The sequence below is a fragment of the Leuciscus leuciscus genome (assembly GCF_965113295.1).
Source record: "Leuciscus leuciscus genome assembly, chromosome: 7".
Classification (NCBI taxonomy): Eukaryota; Metazoa; Chordata; class Actinopteri; order Cypriniformes; family Leuciscidae; genus Leuciscus; species Leuciscus leuciscus.
Genome location: NC_138731.1, coordinates 1842701 through 1867940, shown reverse-complemented (window position 1 = coordinate 1867940; position 25240 = coordinate 1842701).

Here is a 25240-nt window from a genome sequence, read left to right as displayed (position 1 = left end):
TCAATATTTTAACACATTAACGTCATTCTGTAAACGCTAAAATGGCTATTATTAATAATTATGGCAGAAAAAAATATTTTATAATTATTAAATCAATATTTATATTGATTAGCTCTATTAAACCGACTATGTTTTTATTTTAGATGTATTGAGGGTCATTTGTTTTGTATGGATATATTCATACATTCATTACATTCATTAGAATCATTAATTTTACCATTGTGAATAGCTGAGGGTAACAATTGCTTCACGACCAATTTCAAAGTTCTGTGCGACTGACACTAGGGGCCGAAATGCGACAATCGTATGCGAATGTCGTGTGCAGTGGAAAGGGGGCTTAACTCTTTCCGCACACACTCAAAGTCACCCAAAGTCTCTCTCCCCCACATATGTATTCAAGAACACTATGATTCACAAAATATAATGATTACAAATGATTATGAATGTATATAAAAAGTAATAATACAGATAGATAATACTACTGATTATGAATATTAATAAAAAGTAATAATAATACTAAAAACAATATTAAATGATGAAATTTTAGTCTTCATTTATAAATTGACTTAAAAGATTAACATTACCAGATGTACACCCAACACTACAAAAGAACAGACATACAGTAGTGTGTAAACATAAGATTACATACACCTTACAGAATCTGAAAATGTAAATATTTTAATCTAAATAGGAGAGATCATGAAAATCGCATGTTGTTTTTTAATTAATGCAACTAAGCTACTTCACAGATGTTTACATGTAGTCTGTTGTGTTTTTATACCGCTGTAACCTCTAAATCCTTCTACAACATTCACATAACCTAAGGGCAATCATACATTGCCCTTACCTGCAGGTTAAAGATGTTAGAAGTTGTTTCAGGGTCCCCGGCGGTGTCCGATACAGGTCAGCCCAGTTCCGTGTCACTGGGCTTTTGCTTAGTATTAATATTTAAACTACAACAAAGTAAAAATACTTCTAGGGGAAAAATCACTCTGAGACTTATTTTGAAAGTTTTTCGAATCACCAAAAATTGGTTTCGTTTTACGTAAAGTTTCAGAATAATACAAAGACAGTAAATTCAAAAAGGAAAAAAGTAACAGAAATGCGTATAGGTCTTCACTCGAATTGTGGTCCCGAGCAACAGGAAACAAAACCTTTTATATTGCTTAATTGGGGCCATCTTAAGAGTTTGGGGCTGTCCTTTATAATGAAGCAATCCCTTACGAGGTAAAATAACTGGCCTGGAACTTTCCACATTTAAAACTATTTTGCAAGAAGCACATTTCTACCAGAAAGACTCGGGAGATAGAATTATATAACAAAGCATATATTTATTGACAGCCCAGCAAGCAAATATTTATAAAGTTCTTTGGCGTAGGCCCCGTCCGTAGCGTGCAATCTGAGGGTAATGGAAACTGCATTTCCTGCCTGAAGAAGAAGGCAGGGGCGCAGCCGACCCCCGGGAGGTATGGGAAGGGACCATCCTGGTGGTGGGGAGGATGGAGGGAAAGGGACCATCTTGGTGGAGGTGGGGAGGATGGAGGGGAAGGGACCATCCTGGTGGAGGTGGGGAGGATGGAGGTAATTGGCAGCGTCAGCATCTGGGAACTCAGACATGTGTAAGTACCAGTCTTTTATACTGCAAGTATTAGCACATGAATGGTTAGATGTGGGGGTAATAAGTGACGCAACGATTGAGTCTTCCTAACAGAACTTACACAAAAGCTTTCATATACATATCTCATATTTTGCCACCTACGCTAGAAAGCTTAATATACATTTAACCGTTCTTTCACCTGCAGTTGTTAAAAACACATCCTGCCTCTCGCCTCCTGCAGGTCTTGCAACTCTGGTTTTCCAGCATCTTATGCATATTAAACAATATCTTATATAAACAATTCCTATTCTATAAATATTAAACGGTTCCAGCTTCATCTTATGCAATGCATGTCACGATCCACACTCGGGAAGAAGGGAAAGATCCAAGGGTGCAGTATGAAATGTTTAATAGGGAAATCCTTACTCACAAACAGTCCAGGCAGGGGTCAAAACCAAAGAAGCAGTCCAAAACATAACACAAATACAAAACCGGCAACAAGGCAGAATACAGAAGTGGTGTGATAATAGACAAGGACTCCGTGACACATACTAAAACAGACAGGGTATATATACACAGGGAACACAAGCTAAACAAGATAACAAGGGGGGCGTGGTAAACTGAAACACCTGTGAAGACTAATCAACATAACGGGGAACAACTGAACATGACAAGACACATGGCAGGATCACATGACAAGCAGGAAATAATATGACAGACACTAACAAGGAACAAGACACAAAACCCACACCGTGACAATGCATGCAAATTTCTAAATAATTGCTTGAGAAGTTATAATTAAGGTATTTAACTGTAGCACTTGATTATCCTTGGAGTTAAACCATCCTGATATGTTTTTATGATTATGCGGATGGCTGCGGGACTTCAGTCGGAGGCTTTGAATCTCTAGCAATCTTTAAATCACGGCAGAACAACACTGGTTTTTCACCAAAACCCATTTTGTACTGCCACAGATATAAAGACTCGTTTGGCTTCAGCTCAAATGTGAGTTGGTCTTCGACTTCAGTCAGTTCATTCCAGCTTTCAGTTTTAGTGCTGACGTATAAACCTCCATATTCTGAAGAAAAGGAGAAATGCAACTTCACAATTAACCCTATAAGATCTCCAGTTTCAGTCGAGATTGACTTCCAGTTGTGTGTGATCTGGGACATCTTCTTCTTATCGTATCCAACCTTTTTATTGATTTTCTTTTGCCATGTCACTGGTGTATTGCTGTCATTAGTTATAGTTTTAATATTCTCCCAAATGCCAAAGGCTGGGCCTTTAAGTACTGACAGCCCACCAGGAAGGAAGTTAACAACATCAGGATGAACAGAAAAGACACCAGTGCCTTTATCTTTGCTGTGGTCGGTACCTCTGTAGTACTCAACTCCCCACTCTGAGACTGGCTTTAGGAAGAAGCAGTCGTTTGGCAGGCCCCAGTAATAGAGGCCGTTTCTGCAGTTGGGATGCAGCTTGTATTCTACAGAGTCTTGATTCATGTTTGTTGTTTCTCTGTAAGTGCCCTTTTCTTGAAAGATGATGTAAAACTTGCCAAAGGCTGAGAAGTAGTGGTCTCCTCCCTGGCAATTGGGATGAAGGCTGTGAACTTCAGCATTGCTGTCTGTCGTCAGGTTCTTGACTCTGCGGTAGGAATTGCCCTTGATGATGTAAAAGATGTCATCTTCATCTCCAAGGTAATGGTCTCCATTTTTGCAGGCAGGGTGCAGACTGTAAATTGAGATGTCTGAACCTCCATGGATACTACCTATCTTCAAATAGCAGTCGAGATCAGAGCGTATTATATAATAGTATTTGCCCGCTCCACAGATGTCAGTGCCTTTTGCTTTGCTCTTGGAAATAATGGCGTTCATCGTGCCTGAACCTGCAACACAGAATAAACCAAACATTCAATCTCCACACCAATACTGTTATTTTAGTCCTTCTATAGATTTAGCTCACTGATTACCAAAACAGCTTTATATCCCTTACAAAAAAAAAGTTTATTCAAGTGTGCCACAAGTATACTTCTTTTAAAATTAAAATTAAAATGTATACTTTGAGTCTACTTTTTGTATACTTCTCAGAATATACATAAAATTGCACTTAAGTATGCTTGACTTATACTGACAGAAATGTCAAAATAGGCTATATTTTGACTATACATGTACTCAATGTTTTGATCGAAACATACAGTGCCTTGTGAAAGTATTTAAACCCCTTCATTTTTTTCACATTTTTTATGTTGCTGTCTTGTGTTAAACTACTTTAAATTACTTTTTTCCCACATCAATCTACACCCCATACACCTTGATGATAAAGCAAAAAAACTGATTCCCTGAAGACAAAAAAGTGGATGACATGTTCTCTAGGTCCCCCTTATATACTTCGTAACAGTAGTGACGTCATAGGCTGTCGTCGGTAAATAGGATTGCCGTGATTGGATAAGCGTTTCAGGCACCGGTTCACACAGAGACGTTCCCCAAAGTGTCATCGATGCAGTGAGAGTTCACTTACGAAAGGGAACTAGTTAACTTTAAACCTTTTTGCGATATTTCCAACTTCCGGGTTTAAATTCGTCACAGGATGTGAAGTTTTCTTGTACTATAGTATGGCGATGACTCATGAGTGTCCCATAATTATTCATGACACTACATGTGTTGATTTCATCTGACAGGCGCTTCAAACAGTAAGATTACATACAGTAAGTGAGAGATGCATGAATGGATTAAAAACTATTGTTTGTTTTCGCTTGGTAAGGGTTCCTGCGTCGCATAGATCCACTTTTCAAAAGATCCTTGTTGACGGCCACATTCACTGTTTCGCATGCCTGGCAGCTTCTAGATGGGATTGCTGGTCATTCTCATGATGGACCTAGCATTTCATTCGGGGCTCCAGGGGAGGATTAGATGTTGATCGCTGCATCAGAAAGAGGGCTGTTGCGCTCTGGAAATGAAGATGATCCTGAACTCCCACTATAATAGTGTGTGTGCTCATGCTGAATCGGATTCAGACTTGACAGCCATGCTTTCCCGGGTTATGCTGGGGGCGCAGTGTGGTGCGTAATTGCCTTGCCCCGCCCCCGTGCCTTCCTGGATGTGTGTGTGGATGTGTAGTCTCCCCCTATGTAACGCTAGTTACCTTGAAGTAGGGAACGGGAGACGTTACATCTCGTCGCTACGGTTGCTACGTTATGGTTGCCATCGCTGTATGGCCAAACATGACTTCGCTCCTCAGCGTAAAACAAATATACGACGCACTTTCTGCTCATTATGTGCTCACGCTACAAGGCACAGCAGCTGATGCAATTATCGCATGCCAATTTGCATTGGCTCATTTTAATACACTCGAAGTAGATTGGTCTCTCAAAGCGACCCCATTTACGTTGGCGTCTACATTGGTGTCTACGGTGATGTAACGTCTCCCGTTCCCTCCTTCAGGGAACGAGGGTTACATACGTAACCAAGACGATATCTACTCTTGTATTTAAGTTTTGAAATGCAGAATTCATTCAGCATAAACTTCAAATGTATTTTGGTGATTTTCTGTAAGAGTGTTGAACATACATTAATATTACACTGATAACAGACTGCGGTCATACTATCCTTTACTTTTAGTGATTTTAAAACACATTGTAATGGCATTTCAAGTAAACTTGAAGTGTGCTAATGGCATCATTACTGTGTGCTTCAAATACAATAATCTAATCTTTATAAATAGTGGCACAGCTTAGGAATTTGCCTTTTACTGATATTCCACAGACACCCCCAGTATACCAGTAACTCACTTATCAGAACAGATATGTGTACATTGACTGTAGGAAACACTACGGAGTGGATTCGAACCCGGGTCACTGCCACACAAACGCACTAATTTTACCAACCTTGCAGATATGCATCATATATTCTTTCTATACTGTTATAAGTACTACTACAAGCAAACAGATTTTTCCAGCAATGACTTCACAAATTATATGGATTTAAAGACTGCGGATCACTGAGAAAAGTCTCAATAGGTGCAGAAAGCGGTAGTGATGGGGACGAGACCGCCTATGCCGAGTCCGAGTCAAGACCGAGTCTTTGAAGGGTCGAGTCCGAGTCGAGACCGAGTCCGTTGGTTTTCAAATTTAGTCGAGTCCGAGTCAAGACCGAGTCTTTGAAGGGTCGAGTCCGAGTCAAGACCGAGTCTTTGAAGGGGCGAGTCCGAGTCGAGACCGAGTCCGTTGGTTTTCAAATTTAGTCGAGTCCGAGTCAAGACCGAGTCTTTGAAGGGTCGAGTCCGAGTCAAGACCGAGTCTTTGAAGGGGCGAGTCCGAGTCGAGACCGAGTCCGTTGGTTTTCAAATTCAGTCGAGTCCGAGTGACTCAAAACGGGGGTTGGAGGTAACAAAAAAAAGAAATAATAATTACACTGCCTACGTAGCTTCTCTGCAGGGGCGGCGCCAGAGAATTTTTACGCATGTGCTGAGGAGGTGCTAGATCATTGACAGGGGGAGCTGCGCAAAACTTGGCCACTAAATATTTAATATTCAATTATGATTATGAAATTATTATGAATTATCATTAAAAGATGTTATTTATTACTGTTATGTTATTTCAACATAATATCTCGTTATTTCGACATAATATGTGTGCGTGCAACAAGCAAGATGTACATTTGTAAATCTGGTGACGCGTACATGATTTTTATTAATAAACTAGTGTTTTCTGACAGTGTCGGCTGTAAAGATGAAGTTGACGATCGCCATAGGCTATCCGTAGTGAACGCGCCTAGAGAGAAATGCACATAGTGGATTACATAATCAGAGAGTAGCCTTTTTCTTTTTTCGTTTTGAATTATTTCGTTTAAAGACATTTCAAGCTTTGTGTATTTGATGTATTTCTCATGTCTGTGTGAGGCATACACTGAGTTTCGTTAAGTTAGGATGAGATATGCGCTCCAGTTAACGTGCAATGCAAGAGACCGCGCGGGCGCCTCCATGATTATATTGTCTGTTATATTGGCTTCTTATTCATTAAATCCAGGCAATTGGTTGATGAAAAATTGATTAAAATTAAGATACAATTTATACAAAACGAAATTCACTTTAAAGAAAGGCTTTTTACAAAACAAAACTTAATGAAGTGGTCAAAATCATGTATGACCCACTGCATGTCTCATATTGCGCATCCTATCTTACTTGTGCTGTTCACTTTTCATAATCAACATAAATGGAAAAGAAATAACATTATAATATTTTAACAAATATGAAACGTGCGTATTTAATGGCTACAACAGTGTAGTACGCCTACAGACTCTCTATTTGTACAAATTGCAGCACATTCATTTAATTCTGAATTTTGCACACGAAAGTTGAAAGGCATTTGTTCAAATCAAGTTCACGGATAATTGTGTGTGCATTTATTAATCATTATGATACTAAAATCATAACAAAGTAGGCCATGCTATGTACAAAAAATCAGATGAGCCCAGAATATGAACGCAATTACACGTTAAGCATTTTCCTCCCATTGAAAACCATTATAAGAACGCTTAATGTGGCTTAATGCAAATTAGAATTTCCCCTTATTATGTCGAAATAACAAGATATTATGTCGAAATAACAATTCAATGTAATGCAAATGCAAACACAAGATTTTTGTAGAACTTCAATGGCGAATAAAGACTAACCAGACAAATAACAACATTGAACACTACACAAACAGTAATTTTATTTTTTACATTTAGGCAATTAATTTTCCATAGTGACACAGGAGGTGCCGGATCCAATAAAAAAGGTTCCGGATCCAACGTCGGAGGTGACGGAACATGTTCCGGCGTGTTCCAGCTCAAATTAGGCCCTCTGCCTATTTTTCTAAACTGCTTCAACAGTGCTGCTCTGTCATCAACATGTTAAGCCCACCCTGACTAAAAGTTTGTAGTTTTGAGATAATGACATTTATGCGTGGTTTGTGAAAATACAAAAAAAAATTGTCACTGAAATAAGGCCATGAAACCCATACTGATTATTTCTTCACAAGACTTTTGAAAATTGTATCATGTAGCCTAGAATATTTGCTCCAAAACTATGTGAAAATCACCCTGACTGCTCATTCAGATAAGACAATATATTGATTTAAAATTTCTAAGACGTGTTTTGTGTGAGAAAGCCATATGCGAAGAGGCGTGATCATCTCATGAATATGTAAGCCTTCAACACCTGAGAAAGACAAAGACACTCCCCTAACTGTCCTATTAGGAGCGATCAGGCCCTGTCATTCAGAGCAACCTTGCACAAAGAATGAGGAGATTTAAAAAAGAATGGCTTTTAGATTGTTTGGATTTATTTACAACACAACATAATCCAAAAATACACAACAAATGACAAAAGAGCACATTGAAAACAATGATCCAAAGACAGAGACCTTTGTGCCATTCCTAAAAACATTGTACATACCTTTCATTTCCAAGGTGTTTGATTTTCACTTTACCATGTTCATGTACAGAGACTCATGTGAATGTTGAAGTCAGCAGGACTCAGTGGAGCATCTGGTCCCTGAAAGAAAAGAAAAAAAGTGAACATACTGGTATCAAGAGAAACTAGGCCTGCACGATTTTGGGAATACATTTTAGATTTTTCTGGTTAAAATTGCTTTTTAAAATTCACAGAATACACACACACACACACACAAATGTTTCCAACAATATATAATATAATGAACACCATGTTTGTTGTGCCTTGTAGGCATAAGCTATGTGCAGTACTGCATAAAATAATTATAACAATAACCTATAGCAGCCTATAAATCTTCCAAAAGATTTCAGTAACAATGCTAGAGAAAAATATATAGATTATCTTATGTTACTTCAAATGTTTCCATTCGTTATGATGATATGAAATGAGATAATAGTAAAAACATAAAGCCTAATGTTTGGTGCATTTTTCCTTTCAAACGCGATCGCGCTCCAAAATATGATACATTCAAACCCACAGCGCACTCCAAAATATGATACATTCAAACCCACAGCGCACTCCAAAATATGATACATTCAAACGCGATCCCGCTCCAAAATATGATACATTCAAACCCACAGCGCGCTCCAAAATATGATACATTCAAACGCGATCGCTTGCGCTCCAAAATATGATACATTCAAACGCGATCGCGCTCCAAAATATTAAACATTATGGTTATACATATCTATGTTTGAGCAGATATCCACAAACAGTATTTAACAGGAAACACGGGTCTAAATAGTATAATATTCACCATATATCTAGCAACAGTTCAACTGCAATGTGAAGTTTATGCAACAATACCATAAACTAATAAGTAAGAATTTCTTACCTTACATCTTTCTTGTCTTCAAATCGCGTTCTTCTTCTTCTGATGTAAATCCAATGTAAGCTCAGACGTGTCTTCCAAACTCGACGAAAAGCAGAGACTTGTGAAGTGTTTTGGTGTTTTGTGTTTGAGGTAACGAGGGCGTTCGCGTTCCATGTGGAGATTTGCATGTGAATCTCTTTTGCACGAGTGGGCGTGGTCAAATTAAAAATAATTAGCAAGCGTTTGAGATACTGGACATCCTGTTGATTTTATACAAATTACTTAAACAGAGAATATTTGTTTTCAGTTTGAATCCGATCATTTAAAAGTACACACTTAAATGTGTATAAAGGTATATGGCTCATAAATGTGTGACAAGTATTCGCTGAGTTTTGTTTCAGTTTATAGACGTGCTCAAGAAAAAAAAGTTCACCGCGACGGAGAGGCAGAACGCACACCCTGTTTATTTTCTTTATTTTACAAAAGCACAATGTTTTGATTTGATTGTAAGTGGACACATACAAAAGTAGAAATATCACAGATTCTTTTTTTATATTTCTTTTTTCTGTATAACCATAAATGACGGAGTAATTTAAGTTTATTGTACTACAATGTGAAGAAAATCCAGCAAAACGCGGGGGCGCGTTTGCCGACCTCAGAGGGTTAAACAAAACCTGATATTCAAAGTGTGGTTAAATTATTAAAAAGGTCATAATTATCAAACTTACTTCATGATTATGAATAATCATTTTTTTGCAACTCGAAACACATTTCCTGTAAACTTTTATTTGTACTATTTTTATAGTCAAAAAGTAGATTTTATATACACTTCGTTGTATTGTACATTTAGCGAGCATACCATCTACGGGACAAGCCAAACATCGTAATCCTTTTATTTTTAATATATATAATAATATAATTAATATATATTATATAATATTTGGCATGTTTGTGTCATCCCTCTGTGTGTAATAAGAGTGTACGTGCGTTGTGCACCTGCCTATAGGTGCATATTATTAATGTGCACTTTAAATAACAAAAAAATAAATAATACTGCGTCAGTGACTTTAGGCCAGGTTTCACTTGGTCAATGGCACAGTCTATATCAGTTGCCTCAAAATAGCAACACGCCTGAACACACCAGGTTCTCAGACCAGCAGCTCTATGGAAGAACTTCACAGCTCCTGCTGCATCAAAAAGGCCAAAACCATCATACAGGACTCATCACACCCCGGTCACACACTGTTCAGACTATTGCCGTCAGGCAGGAGATATAGGTCCATGAAAACAAGAACAAATAGACTACAAAACAGCTTTTATCCAACAGCCATAAGTGCATTAAATAATGCTGCTAAATTATAGTCCCCACCACTGATCTGTGTCAAAAGGGCCATGTGCCCTGTTTTTAAATGTGGATGTCTGCATGAGTGTGTCTCCTATGTGTTTTTAGTATTAATGTAGTAGTAGTATTTTTGTATTTTTAGATGTTTGGCACTTGACAAGGACTGTACTTAATTTCGTTGTACCAGTTACAATGACAAATAAATATTCTATTCTATTCTATTCTATTCATGGGCTCACAGATGGGCGCAAATGCATTCTTTATTTAAACAACGCGGCGCAGGACGTGAAAATGAAAACTGCGTCGGGCTGAAACTAGCAAAACACACTTGCGTCGCGCCTGGCGCCGCATAATGCACAGTCTATGATAGGGCCATTTGGCTGCAATGAGTTTAAAGACTCTTACTTCTGAGAAATGTGTCAAATCTCTAACACAGATTCCCAATAGTGTTCACTCCATAAACTAACTGGAGGAAACCTTTGAAAGAGGTTGCCCACTTCATAACCTCAATGACATGTCCATACTCACTCAGCCCAACAACCAGTCTCTGTAAGGGATGAATGAGGCAACTCATCTTATGATCCTGTAGATTAGTGGTTCTCAACAGGGGCGGTACCGCCCCCCAGGGGGCGTTCAGAGAACAACGGGGGGCGTTGGAAGCAAGATTTTTGAAAGGGGGGCGTTCGGGCGTTCACGAGTTTAAATATGTAACGCAAATTTTTGTTCATTTACTTTTATTCATTTTAAGCATTTAGTAATTTAGTTGTAATAAACACTTTAAGTGGGCTATTTAAAAAGTGTTAGTTTTGACGACTTGATATTATTTCTTATTCAAAAGTTTAGAATGTCTAACATTTTAAAATCTTCCAGTTTAAAGCGACATGTAGCCTATCGTTACTTTTGCAACGACTCTATTATTTTTCCAGTCATAGACCAGCGCTCAAGCACTGACTAGAATCCAGTGCTGACTAGAATCACGCAGCAAAGTTGACAAGCCATTAAAAAATATTGACTTAAGAAACACTTATATTTTTTCAAATATTTTCAATAAATCATGTTCCCATTCACTCTGGCGACGAATTTTAAAATTAATTAAACTAAATTCTATTTATAAGGTAAAACTTTAAAATTTTTAGGCATTAACAAATTCCAATCCCTAATGCCAAAATGTTTTCTTTGTTCACCAAGTAATTTACTGGTCAGGCATTATTGTTAACTCGCAAGACAGTAAGAAGAAAATGACAATTTGATGGATAATTTAAATATATTCTGCAATCACATTTTGGTAATGTATTTATTCCGCCGTCACATCTGAGTGGAAACGCTGCTTGGGTAGTTTCAAGATATAAAGATAATTAATAATACAATATTATTGGTTGAGGGTATAGTAGTTGCATTTGTAGGTTTATCAAACTGAGGGGTTTATTTTATTTCATTGTGATTTTATGTGGTGTTAATGATGTATGTTGTTATGATTGTTTATGTGTTTGTACAGCACTTTGTTCAATGACAAGTTGTGTAAAAGTGCTTAATAAAATAAATAAATAAATAAATAAATAAAGACAATAATAATTTAATTGTTCATATGTGTTTAATCTTGTTAGAAGATTAATTTTTTTTACTGATTATGAACACAAATTAATCACAACAAACCAAATTAATTGTAATTGTATTAATTATACCATTGATGAAAACAAGCTGATACCAAGGTATTTTAGGCCTACAATTCTAACATAATTTTTCATGAAAAATCATGATTGTATTTTTATTTTTTTTGAAAGTAAGGTTAATGTAAGCAGCTTCTTGCAATACTCTCCTAAATGCGTAATAAAACCTAAGTGCAAACATTACCGCTTTAATGACCAGCCTTTATTTTTCAGTGCATTTGTTTTACAATATATGGCTATTACTGTCATGGGATTAATATTATAACTATTATTATGTAGTAGTGTAATGTAGACACTAACTAAAAGTAAAAGAGGTTTGAATTTTTTCTTTGTTTAATTTGCACACTGAATATGGGTTGGCACTTTTAATTTTGAACTCTCAAAGTGCACCAGATTTATTGAATTTAACATTAAAATGCACAAAATTTTCTTATGGGGGGGGGGGGGGGTGCATGCCCCCGAAACCCCCGAAACCCCCGAAACCCCCCTAGAAGGCCCGAGGTCCACTCACCACAGATTTACCAAAAATCCTGTGAGAAACACTGGTATTGCTATGCCAATGCAGTTTATAGCTTGTTTTTTGAATGAATCACTGTGGAGTATTGTTCAATTGTATTAATAAAAGATAATTTTGCACTTTTTTCATCTGTTAACTCTCACTCGTTCCTGGTCGCTTATTAGTTTAGGGGTGGGGGGCGTTCAGGGATTTGGATATTGGATAGGGGGCGCTGGCCCAAAAAAGGTTGAGAAACACTGCTGTAGATGCATGAAGGCCATATTATTGTTTGTGGGGATTGTTTGTATGTTGTCATATCATTAAACAGGGCCGCTGTATGAGTTCTCACCCAAGACTATAGCACGAGAGACAATATCACATTCTGTGTATTGATAGTTGTTTGTTCCATCGCCCCTTAAAATTGTCTGAAGTATTGTAATAATATGATTTTAACATAGGCCTAAATATAGGCTACAGTATGAGTGTATGAGTATCAGTGAAGGGGGCAGTTTTTGTACATGTTTGATAAGTCAATCTCTCCTCAGCTTACTTTCATGGGCTGTGAAATATTATTCATCAACAATCGGTTTTGCTGTACTTTTGCAACCAAACTCGCAACAATGAGTGGGTATATATTATATATAGATATTTGTGTGTGTGTGTGCATTTGTAGGTCATATTAAAAGTATTTTTTGTGCTCACAGAACATCATTATGATAATCACTTTTAACAAGTTTCAAACATGTTGTAGATGGAATTAAGATCCTGGCCAGTGTACTTTCTTAAATGATAAAAGCAATACTTGATGGTTATAATTGACTGAGGGATGTGCATCTACATTAGGGCTGTAGCTATCGATTAATTTAGTAATCGAGTATTCTACTGATTATTCCATCGATTAATCAAGTAATCGGATTTAAAAATTGTAAAATATTACTTAAAATACAAATAGCTAACACCTTTACAATATGGTTCATTTGTTAACATTTGTTAACTATTTTAGTTAACATACTAACAACAACACAACAGATCTCATCACAGATGTCATTGCTAGTGTTGTTGGTGTGTTCTGCGGTGTGAATAGAGGCCAATTCTTGAGGCATAAGGTCATCCACAGATGTCACACATTAATTGGCTGGATGTTGTTGGTTTTAGGAAGTGGAACTTGCGGCGTCTTCATTTTTCAATTGCAGCTGTAACCCGACTAGACTCAAAGTACTGAATGGCAGTGTAGTACTGCTCTCGCCATAACGCCCTAGCTGCAGCCAGTTCTCAAAGTCCTTTGGATCCATGTTGCACAATTTCAGGTTAGCTTTGAGGCAATCCTTATAACGTTTAAATTACCTTCCTTGAGAGCGCGTGCCCCTTTAGAGCTGGCCATAGAAAAACCTGCTTTGAGAATCTGGAGAGGAATCTGCCATGCGAACAACATGTCCAGACCAGCGAAACTGAGCAGCAAGCAGGAAGGCCTCAATACCAGTGATGCCACAGATCTGGAGTACTTCAGTATTTTGGACTTTGTCCTGCCATTTAACGTGCAATGCAGTGGAGAACTGATCAAGTTTGACAATCTGCCTGCGGTAGATGGTCCAGGAAACAGCAAAACTGTGAGAATGGCTGCGTTATACTGCCACCTTTGTGTCCAGCCGGATACCGTGCTCATCCCATATTCTCTGAGACATTCAAGCGAAGGCGACACTAGCTATTACAATGCGACACTGATGTCAGAGTCTGCTGGTGCATCATCTGCAAGAATGCTACCAAGGTAGCAGAAATGATCAACACTTTTTAGTGCTGCGTCGCCTGCAGTGATTATCGTGGATTGGAGTTGTTAGCCGCTTGAAGCATAACTTCTGTCTTCCTAAGCTAACAGTGAGCCCAAACCGAGAAGCTGCAGTTCTGAAGCAAACTAATAGTGACTGAGCTTCAGTGAGGTTGTGTGCCATCAGTGCACAGTCGTCCGCATTCAAGAGCTCACGGAAAATCGTGGAGCAGTGAGGCAAGCACACAGTCTTGTTTAGTACCATTGGAGATGCCAAATGGGTTGGACAGCTCGCCATCATCCAGCATCTGGCCAAGCAAGCGACAGGCTGTAGTAAGTACGCTGTAGTACGTTTACTGCTTAAGCATTTCGGGTATCGGCAACATACTTGATTAGGTAATCTGTTTAAGTGCAACAAGCTGTTATATTTGTAGGGGCCTACAAATATATATTAAGAAAGAAAAAGGAAAAAAAGGGGGTCTGCACTTTTTCTCCCTCTGGAGAGAACACCCCTTTGCTGCTATATCTGTAGGGGCCTGGTTTCAGTCCCTCAGCGAGGGATGAACACCCTACGCTACTTTAATTAAAAGAGGGGCCTGCTATTCTCTCCCTCCTTAGAGGGGTGAATACCCCTCTGCTAGCCATAAGTACAAATTAAGCTATACTTCAATAACATTTTCTCTTTTGCAGGAACGGAACATGGATATGGTTTGGGGGGTTCTTCTTCAGGCAAGTATTACCTCTCATCATGTTTGGGGGGTTAATGCTTAAGCTCTGTATGCCATTAACTATGGAGCAAGAATCCCCATAAGGAACCTACTGCCAAGGATAAATTGTGTTTAATAAACTCCAGTAACTTGCCAAAGTGGTCCTGTCTGAAATCGAGCGCAGCGTTAGTTTAGGAAGGCCACGTAGGCATAGGCTGCGATCAGCTGACACTGTCAGCTGTCAAATCGCTCTAACCACTACCATTCTCTGATTAGATCGGGAGGATATATATACGTGGCACCACTGCTCAGTAAGCTTGCTCAAACTGCTCGCAACCCTCCCGCCCTCACCACTGTAAGTATCAAGCATATTACTGTAAACCTTCTGGCTGTCGTCTTCTTTTGTTTCAGATTACCAAGGCTTTCAAGTCTTATCTGTTATGGACATCATTGCTGAGAGACACTCATCCTCATAGCCAAGGTACTGTAGCAAATTAGCTCTATGAAATATCAACAGATCAACAGCCTTGAGCAAACCATCAGTTTAGTTCTAACACGCCCTTCTTTAAAGGGGTAAGGATACTTAATGTATCAAATAATGAGACTAAGTTTGATACTTGCATGTCTCACCCATTTGAATTAAACTGTCCTGATGCGATTTGTTGAGGCTCCAGTTGATCAAATGCTACACTACAGTACAGACGTCCAGGGATTTACTGACAAGTCTACACGTCAACACTGTTTGCTTTAAAGACATTACTAAAGTGTCTTAATCATCTGTATATCACTCAAGCTGATGGTTCTATGGAGGGTTAATGCTAAAGCTCTGTGAGCCATTAACTATGGAGCAAGAATCCCCATAAGGAACCATACCGCCAAAGATAAATTGTGTTTAATAAACTCCAGTAACTTGCCAAAGTGGTCCTGTCTGAACTGACTAATGTGGCACTACTCACAACACATGGTTAGCTTTGTTTAATGATTATAACACCTATGTCAATGTCTGTATATTTTTCAATAATATAATCTATTTTCTTTGCCTAAATATTTTAGGTTCTTCATCCAAGGAATACTCCTGGTATTATATATATATAAATATAACTGGTGGGTAATCCTTTCTGGTAACACTTTATAATAACGGCATGCTCTTAATCATTAGTTAAGCATTACTAAACAGTTAATTAATCATTTATAAAGCATTAATAGACATTAATAAGCAGTTTATAAATACAGCTATAAATGCTTTATTCTTGATTTATAAACATATCTATAATGTGTTTAATAATTGTATTTTCATACTTTATTATTGATCAATTTATAGTATAGCATTATTTACAAACCAGTTACATTATTTACCATTATTTACAAACAGTGTTGTCATTGATTCATAAGATCACTTAGAAAGTGTAAGTAAATGTAGTAAATTCAGGTAGTTATAAAGCATTTAGTAGTGGTCAGTTCACTATTATTGTGAGCTCATCTAAAGTGAGGACTAGTTATGTCTTGTAAAGCATTTATAAAGGAGATTTAAAGACTGTTATCTTCTAAACAGAAAAAGGAAACAAACACATACAGTGATACAGAACATAGAAATATTAAACAGTCTTTAAATCTCCTTTATAAATGCTTTACAAGACATAACTAGTCCTCACTTTAGATGAGCTCACAATAATAGTGAACTGACCACTACTAAATGCTTTATAACTCCCTGAATTAACCCTGAATTACTGTAGAAATACAGTTTAATAAAGTATTTATTAACACACTAAGTAACTATTACTATGTGTCTGAATAATAATGTATTTAAAAATTTTTATGAATCATTTACTTGCACTTTCTAAGTGATCTTATGAACCACTGACAACTCCTAAATAACTGGTTTGTAAATTATCCTGTACTTTATTTAGAAATGATAAATATCATTAATAAAGTATGAAAATACAATTATTAAACACATTATAGATATGCTTATAAATCAAGAATAAAGCATTTATAGCTGTATTTATAAACTGCTTATTAATGTCTATTAATGCTTTATAAATAATGAATTAACTGTTATAAACTAATGATAATAGTGTGCAGTTATTATAAAGTGTTACCAAATTTCCTTTCTCAGTTCTTTTGGATTACGGACGGGGCCTGTGCCAAAGAACTCTATCATGTTATCCATTTGATACTAATTTGCATACAACTGTAAAATAAATCTTATTCATACGTTCTCTTGCCTCCTGAGTCTTTCTGGTAGAATTTCTAATGATTTGGATCAGTATTCTAAAGTGAGAAACATGATAACTCTCTAGTAATGACTGAAGTCAGGTAGTACTACTGAAGGTAGTAAGCTAGTAATTCCTTCTGACAGATTTTGTAATACTAGAGTCATTACTAGTGGGTTATTATGATCTTCAATTTAGAAGTAATTATATAGTCCTCTAAGTGGTATGATAAAAATAGTAGTTATTGATTAGCTAATAGTGAACTACCTCTTTCAACCAAGCACTATTACTTACTAATTCTTTAATTAGAGTTTCTTGTTAGTTAATAGTAGTTACTTGAGTGTTAATATTGTATACTCAGTAATGATGGAACAGTATTGTAAAATGTTACCAAATATTCAATTTCTCTATATTACATAATAGTTCGCACAATTAAAATGTCTGCATAACAAAATAATTTTGCCTCAATGTTAGAAACATACTTACTTGGTGGACTGTAGACTGAGTCTGAAGTGCAGCTTCTCCTGGATCGAGTCTGAGAGATGATGTGTCTCTGACAGATTTCTGTCTTATATAAAGCTCTTCAGAGGGCTGGACAAACACACACACAAGCCGCGATTAGACTAGTCCCTGCAATTGGCTACTGTTTTATCTAGTATTCAAGCAGAGACTGGGGAAAAAAATATACAAGCACATATATACTATTACATTAATAAAATGTGAAAAAACTGCAAAAACAGTGTATTTTGCTCGCAATATTCATTGTTCAGAGTTAGTTCTGTGTATGGTAATTTTATACATTTTTGGCAGCCATTCTGTTTGTTCACAACACAATGTTTTAAATTGCATTTCGAGCAAGAGACTGTAAAATATATCATAAGTAGACAATTTAAGCAGCCAAGAATTCACTATATATATATATATATATATGTGTGTGTGTGTGTGTGTGTGTGTGTGTGTGTGTGTGTGTGTGTGTGTGTGTGTGTGTGTGTGTGTGTGTATAAAGCCCAGTGAATGGAGAAAGTGGATTAGATCAAAATAAATACAGGTATTTTGGAAGAATTTCCTCTTCCCTAAGAAGAATGTCAATCTTTGCAATGCTAATGCCTCAAATCAATGAGATGTTAGGAAATACTGCCTGTCTACAGATTCAGTGACTCTTGTTGTAACTAGATTGTAATTGGCAGGAATTATAACTACACACAAATATTTGAAGCCATTGATTGCTTTTATAAAGTGAAGGTGGATGATGCCTTTATTATTAATTTTATAGTCAAAGAACTTTACAAAACTATCAGTTAATTTGATCAATGCTGGACCATATCTCTCAAGCTTTGTGAGAAAAAGAGTAGTATCGTCTGCGTACAGTCTGATGGTTGTGATCTAATGCTCTTGATGATAGAGTTACTTCTGGCCACAATTATTAAAGATTCTAATACTAAAATAAAGAGCGTTGATGACAATGGGCATCCCTGTTCATGTCTCTCTGTATATAATCAAAGGCTTTGATATTGTGCTGTTAGTTCTAACTACAGCTATTGATTTGAAATATACAAATTTTAACCAATGTTGAAATAATAATAATAATTAATAATTCGTTACATTTATATAGCGCTTTTTCTGAGACCTCAAAGCGCTTTACATAGAAGGGGGGAATCTCCTCAACCACCACCAATGTGCAGCATCCACTTGGATGATGCGACGGCAGCCATATTGCGCCAGAACGCCCACCACACACCAGCTTACTGGTGGAGAGGAGACAGTGATGAAGCCAATCAGTATATGGGGATGATTAGGAGGCCATGATGGACAGAGGCCAAGGGGCAAATTTGGCCAGGATGCCGGGGTTACACCCCTACTCTTTTTCGAAGGACATCCTGGGATTTTTAATGACCACAGAGAGTCAGGACCTCGGTTTAACGTCTCATCCGAAGGACGGAAATGAATATTTAAAACCAAAACAAGACAGTGCTTCAGTCATATAGTCAAGTCACCTTTATTTCTATAGTGCTTTATACAGTACAATTCATTACATAAATACACACACATACATGTATATACTTAAGAGATGTTTACATGTATATGTATTTTTAAATAATTTATAAAAAAACTAACATTTTTCTTAAATATATAAATGTATGTGTATTTTTATAAATACATAATAATTATATACAGTACACACACACACACACACACACACACACACATATTATGTAAATACAAACTTTTATTTTGCATATGATTAATCTCGAGTAAACATTGGATGGCTCTAATATACACTTCTAAAGGAAGGGCTTGTGAGCAATATAAACCAGCTGATTGTAGTCTCTTAAATATTTAACTGAAGCTTAATGACCAGATGTAAAACAGACTCCAAACGCTATTATATTGTTTTAATCAAATCTTCTAGCCTTCTAAGGAACTTAATAGAAACCTTCTGATATGTTGCACACAAAAGCCCTATTCAGACAGGACCTGTTTTGCATTTGTAATATGAAAGGCAGGTCAGTGATAAAACTCATGCATTTGGATGGCAATGTATTCACAGTGAACAAATGAGTTCTGTGTGTGGCAGTGACCCATAACTCGATCACCTTTTAGTTTTAAATGAGACTGTGGACATGTGGAGGGCTTTAACCCTCTGGGATCTGAGGTGTTTTCTACCTATAATATTTGCTTCAAAACTGTGTGAAAATCACCCTGCCCATGTGAATCATCATGAATATTGATGTATTAAGAAGAAAAATATATATTTGTATTAACCCTCTGGGGTCTGAGCTGTTTTCTGGCCCTGGAGGTGTTCTGACATGCTCTGACATCTGTGCTTATTTCTGTTACTTGTGACATTGTCATGGCTAAAGTCTTATTACACTGTATTCAGCACAAACTCTGCTCCAATAATATATCAGCAGCATGTATGTAAAAGTTTGTAGTTTTGAGATAATGACATTTATGCGTGGTTTGTGAAAATACAAAAAAAAATTGTCACTGAAATAAGGCCATGAAACCCATACTGATTATTTCTTCACAAGACTTTTGAAAATTGTATCACGTAGCCTAGAATATTTGCTCCAAAACTATGTGAAAATCACCCTGACTGCTCATTCAGATAAAATAAAATTTCTAAGACGTGTTTTGTGTGAAAAAGCCATATGCGAAGAGGCGTGATCATCTCCAGAGGTGGGTAGAGTATCCAAAAACTGTACTCAAGTAAAAGTACAAGTACTTATAGAAATATTTACTCAAAGTAAAAGTAAAAGTAATAATCTTAATAGTTACTTGAGTAAGAGTAAAAAAGTATCCAATGAAAAAACTACTCAAGTAGCGAGTAACTAGTTACTTAGGATCATATAGGCCTATATATATATATATATATATATATATATATATATATATATAAAGACTTAATGATGCAAAAGCCTCTGAGTGCCATCTGAAATTTTCTTCTAAAACAATCATTTGTATCAAGCTCGTATATTTAAATTCAGTAATTTCACTTTAATGACAGGTAGGTTACTTTTCATTGCCATTTAAGTGTGAACATAAACATACAAGCTTGATAAAAATGCTCTTTTAGAAGAAAATTTCATATGGTACTTAGAGGCTTTTGCCTCTGAAGTCGTAATAGGCTATATAAAATGATATTATTTAGATTTAGTTTATTTAAATGACTATTATTATCAGATATCTTTGCAACAAAAACAGAAGAGAGAGGTAAGCATTATTTATGCCATCTATATAGCTCGAAAATCATTGCCTGTCCGGTTTGTATAATAGTAACTTATACAACTACATTTGGGTTATTAGACACTAGCTATGTTTCCATCAACACGTTTTTATCCGAATTATGTGATATCGAATGAAAAATGCCTTATGGAAACAGTAAAATTCGATGGAATTTCTTGAATATCGACTAAAATGAAATACGGTCGGTCTCATCGGATTTTATCTTGATCGATATACGGTTTATGCGATAAACGCTGATGGAAACGTTATTTGCCGAATAAATAATGGATTGCGATTAAGTTTTAGGTCATTTTATGGGTACAACCCGCCACAAAAGAAGAAGTTTTAGTTAATTTCCGCCCAGTTTGCACCCATTATAGGCTACTGTCTGGTTTGCACACATGGCCGGTGTCAACAAAGTGGACAAACGAGGAGACGAGATACTTTTTGAATTTAATTTAACAGAAAAATAAAACGGCTATTATAGCAAAAATCTAAGAAATGCCATAATAGTCAAATAATGTCGCTATCAGCTGTCACATAAGCACCTAGAGTCCTGCAATGGGTTGGGTACCCGCATAAAAGTGGCTAAAACGGGTGGATTGTGACATTCCTGAACTTCACAGGCGGGGATGCGGGCGGATAATGAACTCCTTGCGGGCGGGTAGCGGATGAAAAATATGTGCAATATTTGTATGTCTAAATTGCCATTACACACTCGCAAATATGTGTTTTGGGCATCCTTAACATATTCTTGTTTGCCGTTACCCGACCGATCCTGTCAATTGAGGACCGACCCAATTAATTTTTTCCCCCTTTTAGTCCGACCGACTGGCCGGTTGTAAACTTGCGTTAAGATCGACCGATTTTTTTTTTTTTACTCTTCAAACAACTAATACAAATGCAATAAAATAATATTAATTATATTTTAGTAGGCCTAAGTATTGTGTATATAAATTGCCCATAGCCTATATAGGCCTACAAACGTAGGCTACGCTCTTTCTTTTAAATAAAAACCCGTCAATCAAGCAAAATAATATTCAATGATTGTAGGGCAGGCTAATAAGCCTATGTGTTGTAGCCCAGTCATTAAAAAACTATTTAGTTTCATATTCATGTTTAAATAAAATAATATATATATATATTTTTTTTTTTTTTTTTTTATTTCATGTTGATTATATGAAAAGTGAAAAAAGCATGAATAAGATAAGATGATCCCGAATATCGGGAGACAAATGGAGTGGGCAGACATGATTTTGACCACTTTATTAAGTTTGTTTTTGTAGAAAGACTTTCTTTAAAGTGAATTTCGTTTTGTATTAATTGTATCTTAATTTTAATCAATGTTTAATCAACCATTTTCCTGGATTTAATACATAAGAGCTAAATATAGCAGTATAAATATAATCAGGACACGGAGAGGCGCTCGCGCGTGATCTGGAGGTAGCCTAGGCTACTTGAATGGCCCAAAACAAAGCGCACTTTAGCGCTCATTAGCCCATTCATGAGGCTATTGTGATGTTGCGAGAGGTGCGAGATAAAAAATAAAGCACTTTAAATGGAATGATTTTAGCTTGTGTGCGATTTATCGCGGGCACGGGTCAGATCTGGTGCTGAACTTTGCGGGTACGGGCGGGGGCGGGTCTCCAAAAATGGACCCGTGCAGGACTCTGCACTATTACAACTTGTGCAATATTGATCATTTGTTGGTAGATGGCGCGATCCATTTTGTCTAGCAAAACTTTGTTCGCAAATGTTTGCTTGAATGTTGTGCGATTCAGTGCGAAAATGAATGGAAACACCTTAAAATGTCTCAAATCAATTCGATATACCAATTTGATCGCAAAACAGCATGTGACGTCATTACGCACAGGTTTTTATTCGCTTTAAAGCCGTTTGATGGAAACACACTTTCACCAGCTTTATTCGCATGATTTTTTTTACCGAACTTCAGATAATTCGATTGACAAGTTGATGGAAACATAGCTAATGTCGAAATAAAGTGAATCTGCAGACTGAGTGTTGCATTCAAAGGCATGTATTGACAGAGAAGAGTTAAAAACTCTTCACATGTGCTCGCGCTCATGAGTCATGACTGCTACTGAACACCTGAACACACACACACACAAAAAGTACATCGACAGATCTTCTTAAACTGGTTAACTGTGTCTACGGCAGGCAAAGGCATTCGTTTTCAAGTCGAGTTCGCACGCCACTGCGCAACAATACACACAATACCGCGGGATGGCGGGTGTTCATAAACTGTGAACAATGGTAGCTTTATTTAATGTAAATTAATGTATATGAAGGTATTGTCATACTTTCTAGTATCGTGGCGTAATAATCTGTTTGGTTGTAAAATGTATTACCTGAGTGAAATGAAATCGAATATATCGTCCTGACTCCTGTGGAATCATTCATTCACAGACAGCTTACGAAGATGTTCAAGTTCAACTAATAAAGATCTTCATCGCTGGCAAAAATATGATGCATTTGAAGATTTGCTCTCACTTGACTGTACTGTAGGTCCACTGCCACTTCATCTAACGCTCTTGATGTGCTTAAATCTTCCTGTTAACTACTCCGAGTCCAGTGTGAATTGAAATCGCTTCAGATGATTCAGTGCGTGCAGGAACTGAACAGAATCAGGAACTGAATCATTCAAACTGATTCGCGAACCGACTTCGACAGATCTGCCAACTTGTTTGATGAAGTGTTTGAACAGAATCGACTCAAAAGAGTGATTCATTTGTGAATTGAGCATCGCTCAAGTCCAGAAAAAAAAGATACAGCGCGCTTGGAATAAACTACGCATTTAACAACACATATTGCATTAAAATAAAGTAACGAGAGGAACGTCGCCCAATGTAACGAAGGAAAAGTACAGTTTTTTCATTAGAAATGTACTCGAGTTAAAGTAAAAAGTACCCACATTCAAATCTACTCTTAAAAGTACAATTTTTCTAAAAAAGTACTCAAGTAAATGTAACGAAGTAAATGTACTTCGTTACTACCCACCTCTGATCATCTCATTAATATGTAAGCCTTCAACACCTGAGAAAGACAAAGACACTCCCCTAACTGCCCTATTAGGAGCTATCAGGCCCTGTCATTCAGAGCAACCTTGCACAAAGAATGAGGAGATTTAAAAAAGAATGGCTTTTAGATTGTTTGGATTTATTTACAACACAACATAATCCAAAGATACACAACAAATGACAAAAGAGCACATTGAAAACAATGATCCAAAGACAGAGACCTTTGTGCCATTCCTAAAAACATTGTACATACCTTTCATTTCCAAGGTGTTTGATTTTCACTTTACCATGTTCATGTACAGAGACTCATGTGAATGTTGAAGTCAGCAGGACTCAGTGGAGCATCTGGTCCCTGAAAGAAAAGAAAAAAAGTGAACATACTGGTATCAAGAGAAACTAGGCCTGCACGATTTTGGGAATACATTTTAGATTTTTCTGGTTAAAATTGCGGTAACACTTTACAATACGGGTGCACTAATAACCATTAATTCATGCTTAACTAATGCACAGATAATCATGTGTTAATGTATGACTCATGAAGAACGAAACCATTAATTAACTAGAAAAAAAAGTTTGTTGAGACAAACTTTAAGTTGGCTTGAGAAAGCCTGACCAGAGAGTTTGAAGAAGTTTAAAGAAGTTAGAAGTTTAAAGTAGGTTAAAGTTAGATTGATAGATTAGTTAGAAAGAAATAATAGTTGGGAAGAAAGAAAGAAAGAAAGAAAGAAAGAAAGAAAGTAAAAAGATTAGTTAGAAAGAAAGAAAGAAAGAAAGAAAGAAAGAAAGAAAGAAAGTAAAAAGATTAGTTAGAAAGAAAGAAAGAAAGAAAGAAAGAAAGAAAGTAAAAAGATTAGTTAGAAAGAAAGAAAGATTAGTTAGAAAGAAAGAAAGAAAGAAAGAAAGAAAGAAAGAAAGAAAGAAAAAGATTAGTTAGAAAGAAAGAAAGAAAAAATTAGTTAGAAAGAAAGAAAAGTAAGAAAAAGAAAAAAGAAAGATTAGTTAGAAAGAAAGAAAGTAAAAAGATTAGTTAGAAAGAAAGAAAGAAAGAAAGAAAGAAAGAAAGAAAGAAAGAAAGAAAGAAAAAAGATTAATTAGTTAGAAAGAAAGAAAGAAAGAAATAAAGAAGATTAATTAGTTAGAAAGAAAGAAAGAAAGAAAGAAAGAAAAAAGATTAGTTAGAAAGAAAGAAAAGTAAGAAAAAGAAAGAAAGAAAGAAAGATTAGTTAGAAAGAAAGAAAGAAAGAAAGAAAGAAAGAAAAAAGATTAGTTAGAAAGAAAGAAAGAAAAGTAAGAGAAAGAAAGATTAGTTAGAAAGAAAGAAAGAAAGAAAGTAAAAAGATTAGTTAGAAAGAAAGAAAGAAAAGTAAGAGAAAGAAAGAAAGAGAA